At 42.6% G+C, this 11,973-nt stretch overlaps 2 pseudogenes; one reads left to right on the top strand and one right to left on the bottom strand.

Moving 5' to 3' along the window:
* Positions 1–6,191: 6,191 nt before the first annotated feature.
* On the bottom strand, positions 6,192–6,310 carry LOC148507721 (5S ribosomal RNA; annotated as a pseudogene).
* A 1,552-nt stretch (positions 6,311–7,862) lies between these two features.
* LOC148507722 (5S ribosomal RNA) lies at positions 7,863–7,981 on the top strand (annotated as a pseudogene).
* The last annotated feature ends 3,992 nt before the right edge of the window (positions 7,982–11,973 follow it).

The raw sequence follows: 11,973 nt of genomic DNA on the forward strand, positions 1-11,973 counted from the left end.
GGACAATTCCATCTTGCACCTCTTTTTTTTCTTTGCATTATGTACTGTTTGGGGCCTAGTTTTTCAAACTGCCATCCTGTCTGCCACTGCAGTGCCACTCCTAGATGGGCCACGTGTTTGTGCCGCCCACTCGTGTCGCTTAGCATAGCCTTTTGGACATAAAAACACTATTGTGAGGTGTGAGGTGTTCAGAATAGACTGGAAATGAGTGGAAATTATGGTTATTGAGGTTAATAATAGCAGAGGAGCAGAAAAACCAACACATTCTGTGATTTTAGCTGTTTTTATTCTTTTTTAAAAAAAAAATACAGGGCCTGATTCAGAGCCGGACGCTATTTGCGCTCGCTTGTCAAGAAAATAGGGGTGGCTATTCAAATGAACCGTTCGCTGTTTGCGGTCTGTTCACGCCTCTAGGTCTGAACGAGCGTACAAAACTTGCGGTCGTTTTTTGGGAAACTACGCCCCCTGGCCGCTCGCATCCTACATCATGTCCGCTATTTATTAGATTAATCGAGTACATCGAACAGGGTATGAGTTGCTCGCTATTCCTGTGGTTGGTTTTTGCTACCACAATTTTGCGAACAGTTCTGGCAAAAAAAAAACCCGTGACGTTGTCAATGACGCTGAAGTTTTAATTATGCACACCCATAAAACGCCCGTTTTGACCTTTAAGCACGCCTGCGATCGGATCTCCACTCCCTGTTTTCAAGCACCTTCCCCTGTTACCACCCACATACGCCTCATTCTGTCACTCAAAATAGCAGGCATTCGCTATTTTGCGAGCACACGATTTTCGGCCGCACTGAGTGGTTCGTGCATGCGTATTACGATCCGTACGCATGCGCAGTTGGGCAAACATCGCTCGGAGCGAACGAGCAGCCACTTGCGTCCGGCTCTGAATCAGGGCCACAGATCCAAAACACAAAACCCAGAACCCAAAACACGCAAGGGTGGTTTTGGCATCCAGATCCAAAACACGAAGAAAGATCCAGTTCCAAAACCAAAACGCAAAACACGAAAAGTGGCCGGTGCACACCCCTAATATATATATATATATATATATATATATATATATATACACAGGGACCAGACATAACATTGGCATGTGGAAATTTGATCTGGACAAGCTGGCCTGACTTCCCTCCTAAGTTAGGCAACTTGGGGACACAGCTTTGGAGAAGGAGGACTGTACAGGGAGCAGAGCTTTGACTGCCTAGGGGTGAGTGGGGCTTTTGGTCGACCAGCTGAGGGGAGGGGATGAGGTTGAGAATGAGCGAAACTTCTGGAGGCCTTCAGTTGAGTGAGCAGGGCTTTTGGTGATGACAGAATTTTTTTTTTTTTCCTGGGTGCACTGCAGTCAGTGTATCATGTGAGCCTATTTTCAATGGGAGGCTTGGAACTGCAGCTCCACCCGCCTCATTGTTAATCCGGCCCTGGCACAGAGTAAATGGTGCTGGATAGACATGGGGATGGTTGGTGGACTGTTGCATGTTGATAACATTGGCTTTATTCCTTCTCAAACAGGCGACTTCTAGACCCTGTGATCTCCTGCACGAATAGAGAATACAGACTGAAAACACTGCCTGTCCAGAAAGGTTCAATTTCTTTAGAGGTTACCTGTTTACAGATTGATCATATAGGTAAGTAAATACTAATTCACATGCTCACTGTGTTTATTCACTGATTAGAGGGACTGGGGGTTTGCCAATCAGCTCCCTGAGTGGTGGGCATGCTCTCAACATTTTGAAAATGGGGTAGTAACTTGCAGGCATGGCAATTCACATGAGGGCAGTGGGCGCAGCAGCCGTTGAGTCTGTCTGACTCTCATTGGCTGCTAAAACAAACACACAGCTGCCGGCGGCTGTGTGTTTGTTGCTATTAGTGTAGTGCGGACTGCAGTTATGTGCTGTCCACACTATCGCCCTGCAGGGCCGGCGCTCTTAGGCAGCTGCCTAAGTTTGCCTAGTGTTAGCGCTGGCCCTGGCCACATCCACTTTTTTTGGGCGCACGTACGGCCACTGTAAATTCCCAATCTGCCCCTGAGATTACACATATAGGGTCGTATTCAATTATCAGTTATATCGGCAGCGAAATTGGCCAATTTTGATGATTTTTGCTCAATATTATCATCGATTCTGGGCATGCACGCTCTCGTTTTTAACAAAAAAACAGGTGAAAATGGGTAAGTGCGATAATTTCTCCCCCGAAAACAGGTGAAAATGTCAGGACATTCTAGAAAATGAGTCTGTACCCCAAAAAATGCCTATCGTACATAGGAAAGCAATTTAGAAGTGTATTATTGGCTGTAATTAAAGTATTTAGGGTACTTAAATTGTATCTGTTGGCTGTAATTTGCGTATATTAAAACATTATGAAAAATGCTAGAAAGCTATTTTTTTACCAGGAACTGCACGTCAATTGTGTGCAAGTATATTTTGGTGTTGTAAAGCGCACTTTTAAAAAAAAAAAGTTAAAAAAACACCTGCTGGAGCCACGAGCAATTTTTAAAACACCTGTTACAGCCATACAGCGCCCTGAAATACCAGACCCAAAGCATTAAACCCATTTTCAATTATTATTTTTTTTCATCCAAAACTTGACAGGTCATTTTGGGCCAAATTACGCAAATTACAAATAACTTTTGGGGTATTTTATCATTGAGGGGGTGTTCAAAGGGTTCTGAAAGAAGTCCCCACATTTTTAGGCAAAAATAGGGATATTGCATTTTTTTACTTACTCTGAGATGGTGAAAACTCATCGCCTGTTTCAGTCTATCCGATTATCACGGGTGCGATAATATTTTACTAAAATCATCGATAATCGACTGATATTATCCTTTAAGGAACATATGGCCCTACATAGATCGGCCAATAGAGCCGCATTCGGTAGCAAAATGTCAAAACAGCCTGTAGCGAGACATTTCGCAGAGTCTCGTCATAGTCTCGCCAGCTTTATACACATTATAATAGATCACGTCCCAGAAGACAAGAGAAAGGGCAATACTCAAGCTGGAATCTAAGTGGAATTATACCTTAGATACAATGAAATCGCGTGGACTTAATGACCATCCTAACTGTAATATTTTTTGTAGTTAGATACAGTATTTTACTAGATGCTTTGGTGAATATTTGCTAATTGGTAGCTTAATAGTATTAACACATCTCTGCAACATCTTATTTACGATTTGTAATATCATGTTGTGATAATAATTACAATTAGGATGATTCTATACCGTGAATAGCTAAAAGTTTGAATGGGTCACTTTAGGATTCGATATAGAAATAATTTCTCTAGAATCTAGGTAATAAGATGCTTATCCATATGTGTTAAGATGTGAGTATAGTATTTACTATCATTATTTTTTTAATTTGTCTAGATTTTAAACTGTTTGGTGGTGGATATGTCACTGCAATGTTGATGCCACAAAACCATGGTAATGGCGGGAGTATTTCTGTGCGGGGGCAGGGCTGGATCCCAGACGGAAGTCTGACAGACACTGCCGAGGACGCCGGCAGCTGAACAGTGTCTAACACTCACGGGGTGTCTAAGGTTATTGTTGCTTACATTTTGTATATACTGTCTGAAGATGAGGAATTAAACCGCAAAATGTTGCAGAAACTTTTGGACTAAGGGCCTGATTCAGCAAGGAACGCAATGCTGTGTTCGCACGAAGCCGGACGATGTTTGCTCTCTGCACATACGTATAAGATGCAGTGCGTGTGCGTGAACTAGGCGCTGCGGACGGGATTATAAGCATAGACAGCACGCAGAGCCATCACCCAGTGATTGACAGGAAGTACCGTTTGTGGGTGGTGTAGGGGTGTATGGTCGTGCAAAGGCGTGACTGTGCATTTCAACACCGTTGAGGTGGCGTGCATAAATTAGCGATTGTGAGACCCTACGAAGCCTGAGCTCTCACTTCGTGCAGGGGATGTAGCAAAGTCTGCGGGGGGTCAGGTCAATCACTATTCTTTGTATGGGTCCGATGGTTCGCGATGTTACCGATGTTTCTTCTAATTTGCAGACTACTCTGGTTGTGAGTAAATGGAGGTGGGCAGCATTATGCATTGCTGGGCGTCTGCATCTTGTGCTGTAGTTGCCGAGCATATGCACTGATTAGTATATACACTCAGCGACCGAGTGCGTGTGTTCACATTTGCATTCCTTGCTGAAACAGGCCCTAAATGCCTTTATTTACAGTTATTGTAAAGACCATCGTGTGCTATTTATACTGCTATACCATATATATATATATATATATATATATATATATACATATATATATATATTAGGGGTGTGCACCGGCCACTTTTTGTGTTTTGTTTTGTGGTTTTGGATCTGGATCTTTCTTCGTGCTTTGGATCTGGATTGGTTTTGCCAAAACCACCCTTCGGTGTTTTGGGTTCTGGGTTTTGTGTTTTGGATCTGTATTTTTTTTTAAAAAAGCATAAAAACAGCTAAAATCACAGAATGTGTTGATATTTCTGCTCCTATGCTATTATTAACCTCAAAAACCTTAATTTCCACTCATTTCCAGTCTATTCTGAACACCTCACACCTCACAATAGTGTTTTTATGTCCAAAAGGTTGCACTGAGGTAGCTGGATGACTATGCTAAGCGACATGAGTGGGCGGCACAAACACGTCGCCCATCTAGGAGTGACACTGCAGTGGCAGACAGGATGGCAGTTTGATAAAACTAGGCCGCAAACAGTACATAATGCAAAGAAAAAAAGAGGTGCAAGATGGAATTGTCCTTGGGCCCTCCCACCCACCCTTATGTTGTATAAACAGGACATGCACACTTTAACAAACCAATCATTTCAGCGCCAGGGTCTGCCACACGACTGTGGCTGAAATGATTGGTTCGTTTGGGCCCCCACAAAACAAGCTGGCAATTAATCTGTCCCTGCACAAACTGGCAAGATGTCGTCCTCATCCTCCTCATTCACCGATTCCTCACCCTCTTCAGTGTTGTGTACATCCTCATCCTCACAGAGTATTAATTAGTTCCCGCTGGAATCCACTACCACATGTCCCTCTGTACGTTCTGGAGGCTGGTCTCCCTAGAAGAGTTGATAATTCATTTTTATGAACATCATCTTCTCCACATTTTGTGGAAGCAACCTCCTAGGCCTTTCGCTGACAAGGTTCCCGGCTGCACTAAACACTCTTTCGGAGTACACACTGGAGGGGGGGCAACTCAGGTAAAATAGAGCCAGTTTGTACAGGGGCCTCCAAATTGCCTCTTTTTCCTGCCAGTACAGGTATGGACTGTCTGACATGCCTACTTGGATGCTGTCACTGATGTAATCCTTTAACAGACAGACGCACGCTTGTCTCTGCTGCTTTGAGGATGCAGGTGCGGCTACAGCCCACACATTTCACAAAAACAGAAAAAAAAAGAATTTTTTATTTTGTTTGGAGTGCACTTTGGGGGTTACAGCACCCTTTAACGGACAAGCCAGCTGGCCCTTTACTTATGACACAGGCGTACGCAGTCGCTGAATGGCAAAAGTGGCCAGAAATTTTTCGGGACACCCAAAGCGTCTCCTGCACGCCCGTCGCTTTTTAGAAAATTCTGCACCACCAAGTTTATTGTGTGAGCAAAACATGGGACATGCTGGAATTTGCCCAGATGTAATGCCCGCTCAATATTGGTGGCGTTGTCAGATATCACAAATCCCCAGGAGAGTCTAAGTGGGGTAAGCCACTGGGCGATGATTTCCCTCAGTTTCTCTAAGAGGTTGTCGGCGGTGTGCCTCTTACTGAAACCAGTGATACACAGCGTAGCCTGCCTTGGAACGAGCTGGCGTTTCTGAGATGCTGCTACTGGTGACGCTGCTGTTGTTGCTGCGTAAGGTGATACATTTATCCAGTGGGCTGTCACAGTCATATAGTCGATTGTTTGGAAAAAGAAAAAGTAAGGCTATTCTTGGGGCACACTTATATATGAATTCTTAAAAATGAAGTAAAATATAACTTTTAATATTTATAATAAAATACATATCAGGTACATATAAAGTCGTGGCGAAAATATTAAAAGACAATTTCTGCAAAGTACCCCACACATACAATTATGGGTAACAAAAAATGTGCTAGAGTATAAATAGTGCAACAAATACCATAGATATTGGTATATAGGCTACACAGTGTGCGGTCCTATGATTCCCATTAAACAGTACAATATCCGTCTACAGAACCTGGTATTCCTGAGTGGTCCCCCACACCAGTACTAACCAGGCCTAACACTGGGTAGCTTCCAAAATCAGACGAGTTTGGGCATAATCAGTGAAGTATGACTGTAGACTATCGCTACTGAAAATATATGGGGATTCACTTATGCACACGGTCTGAGCCTATTATGGAATGTAGGACTATTCTCAAAAGAGAGGTCCAATTGATAATCAGTTGCTATCAAGACAGGTGATGCATAAGCATACCTTCCTTGTGATGCAATCAATTGACATATATGGCATAAACATGTATAGATTGTAACCATTAGAAAACATCACATAGGTAACTTATCACAAATTATACTCGGTTCCAGATATACATAATAAATATTAACTCTACACAATGACAAAGCCTGACAAAAACACATAAAATACAATCACCACATGGACATAAAACATCAATTTTATATAGAATGAGTATATAATAATAATGGTGGTTGCATAAAATATGCTAGTCCAAATAGTTCCCCTATAATCAAACGATCTCTATGAATGCATATACCTCACCAGGGAATGCTCAAAAAATTCCTGTTTGGGCTGCAAGTGAGCCGAGTAACAGGCACCCTCAATATCCTAATACATAATGAGAATCACAGAGGATACAAAGAAATTTAGCAGCCATACATAGGAGACGAGCTATATCACAGGAGTAGGTTATATCCAAAATTGCTAAATAGAGAATAGGAGATAGCTATTGGAAAAGAGAAATGACTGGCTGAGTCTAAATAAGTCTAACCGGCTGACCAGACATAATCATCTGTCAGCCTATGTACGTTACCAATGTGTGGTACAATGGAGCCTCGTGAGGTGATCAAGCCTCGATGCGGGCAAAACGCGTGTCCTCTCTCTTCATATGACACTCTGCTGATGCTGAGGATAACCCAGTCAGTGCACGGACTGGGCTCCATTGTACCCCACATTGGTAACGTACATAGGCTGACAGATGATTATGTCTGGTCAGCCGGTTAGACTTATTTAGTCTCAGCCTGTCATTTCTCTTTTCCAATAGCTATCTCCTATTCTCTATTTAGCAATTTTGGATATAACCTACTCCTGTGATATAGCTCGTCTTCTATGTATGGCTGCTAAATTTCTTTGTATCCTCTGTGATTCTCATTATGTATTAGGATATTGAGGGTGCTTGTTACTCTGCTCACTTGCAGCCCAAACAGGAATTTTTTGAGCATTCCCTGGTGAGGTATATTCATTCATAGAGATCGTTTGATTATAGGGGAACTATTTGGACTAGCATATTTTATGCAACCACCATTATTATTATATTCTCATTCTATATAAAATTGATGTTTTATGTCCATGTCGTGATTGTATTTTATGTGTTTTTGTCAGGCTTTGTCATTGTGTAGAGTTCCTATTTATTATATATATCTGAAACCGAGTATAATTTGTGATAAGTTACCTATGTGATGTTTTCTAATGGTTACAATCTATACATGTTTATGCCATATATGTCAATTGATTGCATCACAAGGAAGGTATGCTTATGCATCACCTGTCTTGATAGCAACTGATTATCAATTGGACCTCTCTTTTGAGAATAGTCCTACATTCCATAATAGGCTCAGACCGTGTGCATAAGTGAATCCCCATATATTTTCAGTAGCGATAGTCTACAGTCATACTTCACTGATTATGCCCAAACTCGTCTGATCTTGGAAGCGACCCAGTGATAGGCCTGGTTAGTACTGGTGTGGGGGACCACTCAGGAATACCAGGTTCTGTAGACGGATATTGTACTGTTTAATAGGGATCATAGGACCGCACACTGTGTAGCCTATATACCAATATCTATGGTATTTGTTGCACTATTTATACTCTAGCACATTTTTTGTTACCCATAATTGTATGTGTGGGGTACTTTGCAGAAATTGTCTTTTAATATTTTCGCCACGACTTTATATGTACCTGATATGTATTTTATTATAAATATTAAAAGTTATATTTTACTTCATTTTTAAGAATTCATATATAAGTGTGCCCCAAGAATAGCCTTACTTTTCTTTTTCCAAACAATCTGTTATATTTAGGCTGTGGGAGCACCACCAACATAAATTTGTGATGTATAAATTATTCATGAACATAGATGGTTGGTCATAATAATTCTAGTTATGGTTCTGTGCGGAATCTTCCCTGTCTACTATTAAACAGTCATATAGTCCTTAGTCTGCCCTGTTCCACTTGTCCACATGTCCGTGGTTAAGTGGACATTGGGTACAACCGCATTTTTCAGAACACTGAGGACACTTTTTCTGACGTTTCTATACAGTCTCGGTATCGCCTGCCTAGTGAAGTGGAATCTAGACGGGATTTGGAACCGGGGACACACTACCTCCATCAATTGTCTAAATCCCACTGCACTAATGGCGGATACTGGATGCACGTCTAACACCAACATAGCAGTCAAGGCCTCAGTTATATGTTTTGCTTCAGGATGACTGCTGTCGTACTTCAACCTCCTCGCTACGGACTGTTGGAGGGTCAATTGTTTAGTAAAAGTACTGGTGTTCCTACTTCCTCTCTGGGATGATGAACAACTCCCAGCAGCAGAAGCTTCAGCACTAGGAGGAAGTGGTTCTTGATCTTTCCCTATTTTATTTTTATCGGAGAAAGTTTGGTCCTCCATTTATGTTATATTGATATATACGTGCGGCTAAGGCGCACACAAACACAGAAAATATTTTTTTATTTATGTTGGAGACTAGTGCACTTTGTGGGTTACACCACCCTTTAAGAAATAAGCCAGCCGGCTCTTTACTTATGGGACACAGGCACACGCTTGGAGCTGCTCCTTTGTTGATGCATGTGCGGCTACTGCGCACACAATTCACAAAGACAGAAAAAAAAGAAGAATTTTTTATTCTTTGTGGAGTGCTCTTTGGGGGTTACACCACCCTTTAACAGACAGACACATGCTTGTCGCTGCTGCTTTGAGGATGCACGTACAGTGCACACAATTCACAAACACAGAAGAAAATGTTTTATTTTTGTTGGAGTGCACTTTGGGGGTTACACCACCCTTTAACGGTCAAGCCAGCCGGCCCTTTACCTATGACACAGGCGCATGCTTGGTGCTACTTTGTTGATGCACGTGCAGCTACTGCGCACACAATTCACAAACACACAAAAAAATATATTTTTATTTTTTTGGGAGTGCACTTTGGGGGTTACAGCACCCTTTAACGGACAAACCAGCCGGCCCTTTACTTATGGGACACAGGCGCACGCTTGGCGCTGCTCCTTTGTTGATGCACATGCAGCCACAGTGCACACAATTCATAAAACAGAAAATATTTTTTTATTTGGTTTGGAGTGCACTTTGTGGGTTACAGCACCTTTTAATGGTCAAGCCAGCCAGCCGTTTACCTACGACACAGGCGCACGCTTGGCGCTACTTTGTTGATGCATGTGCAGCTACTGTGCACACAATTCACAAACACAGAAAAAACATTTTTTTTTGCACTTGGGGGGAGCACCCCTGATGGACAGAGCACCCCCTGGACAACACTACAGCACCCCTTTAGGACTTGGACACTGCACAGCCCCTATGGATAACTGACTGCACAACACAGTCCAGCCAGCCCCTATGGACTTTGGAGGAGTGGACACAGCACCTATGGACAACAGCAGCACAGCACAACACAGCCAGCCCCTATGGACTTTGGAGGAGTGGACACAGCCCCTATGGACATTAGCAGCACAGCACAACACAGCCAGCCCCTATGGACTTTGGAGGAGTGGACACAGCCCCTATGGACAACAGCAGCACAGCGCAGCACAGCACAACACTACACTGCACTACACTACACTACACTACACAGCCCAGCCAGCCCTAACTCCCACCCTCCCTCTTCACTGTCCACAGCCGAGTGAGAAAATGGCGCTGACGTGGGTACCTTATATAGAATCCAAAACCCGATAGACCCGGAAGGCGGGATGATGACATTTTGCTCCGAGGCCGATCCGAGTCAGGTGGGAAAAGTCGAGCCTCTCGGATCGGCCTCGGATCGGGGGGGCTCGGGGGGGTTTGGATTTCAGAAATCTGAACCCGCTCACCCCTAATTGATTTCAAAATGTTATCAGAGTTATAAACACTTGTTCAACAATTAAATATATTTCACAAATAAAATATTGTCTGACACTCACCCATTAGACAACATTATAGGAGGGTCTCCCGAAGGAACCAGAGTCTCATACCACTGAGTCATTCGCATACTATGATGGATCTGGGATTGTGATGAGACAGACAGGGTAGCTATAAGACTCCCCCATGTATCGAAAAAAGAGGCAGCTTTCTTTTCCTTGATTGAACAGGGTTTCCACCCAATCCATCCAAAAAATAAATTTCAACTTTTCCTTATTTAGAGGAAAATTAATTGGGGTTGGGTGCTTCCATTCTTGCAATATGGCCTTTTTTGCGGCTGCACTTATTGCGATTAATAATTTCTTACTACCCATAGTTAGTCTTTGTCCCCTTGGAAATATGCCAAGGACGGCCCATTCAGGGGTAAAAGGCACGTAATTGACTAAATGAGTCTCTGCATCCTGTTTTACTAGTCTCCAAAAACCCTGGACAACTGGACATTCCCAAAGGCAGTGATAGAGGTCCCCCTCCTCACCTGCACTTCTAGGGCATATGTGAGAATCTGACAGACCCATTCTATATCGCCTGTGAGGGGACAAATAGGTCCTATGATACACATTCAAAAAGAGTTCATTATATGTACTGGCAGTCAGTAATGATCGTGATCTCATCAATCCACATATTAAGTCTGTAATTGTGAGTGATGGGAATTGCGTTAGCCATTGGCGCATTCCCTGACTAACTGAGTTATCTAAATCTTCACTGAGAAGTTTATAGTAGATAGATATGGCCTTATGAATAGGTGTTGAACTTGAAAGACAATGGTCTAACGGGTTTTGCCAATCAGCCATGGAAAACGTCCTTATCACGGAGGCTATATAATGCTGTGCTTGGAAATAAGCCAAAGGATAAGCCCACAGGGTCTGAAATTTGTCGGATGCCTGGCGGGATGTCAGGGATCAACTCAATTCTAAATCCAATAGATGATTTATAGTGTGAACACTCCCCACTCTCCATATTGTAAAAGGATAAGCTGCCTCACTCTCTTGAAACTCTAGATTGCGCAACAATGGGTAGGTGGATTGATTTATAAGCATTTAGGTTGAGCTTATGTCGTAGTATATGCCAAAGGAATCTAGTAGTCATCAATAAAGGGTTATCACAAACCTCTGGTGGAACCTCCTGGTCGTGAATATGTAAAAAATATTTTAAGGACATTGTGGGAAGGAATTGTGATTCAAGGGGTGTGTTGGTGTAGATCTCCTGATTATTTAGCCAATCAGCCAAAAACCTCAACAAAGAAAAATGATTGTATACCAGAATATTGGGAAAGTTTATTCCACCATGAGATTTGGGTTGACATAATTTTCGGGGACTAATACGGGCCCTACCACCCTGCCATATGAATGACCTGAAGAGCTTGTTAATTAATTGAATATCTTTTATGTTAAGCCAAATGGGTAATGTCTGTAGCATATATAAATGCTGAGGGAAGGTCATCATTTTGATGAGAGCAGCTCCTCCTAAGTATGAGAGGGTCAGATGTCCCCAACCCCTGAGCTCCTCAGTAATACTCTGAAACAGCCGTGACAGATTTTTATCATATAGTTGAGCAGGGTTTTTAGGCAAAATAATGCC

This window comes from Taudactylus pleione, unplaced genomic scaffold, assembly GCF_031769625.1.
Source record: "Taudactylus pleione unplaced genomic scaffold, aTauple2 ptg000386l, whole genome shotgun sequence".
NCBI lineage: Eukaryota > Metazoa > Chordata > Amphibia > Anura > Myobatrachidae > Taudactylus > Taudactylus pleione.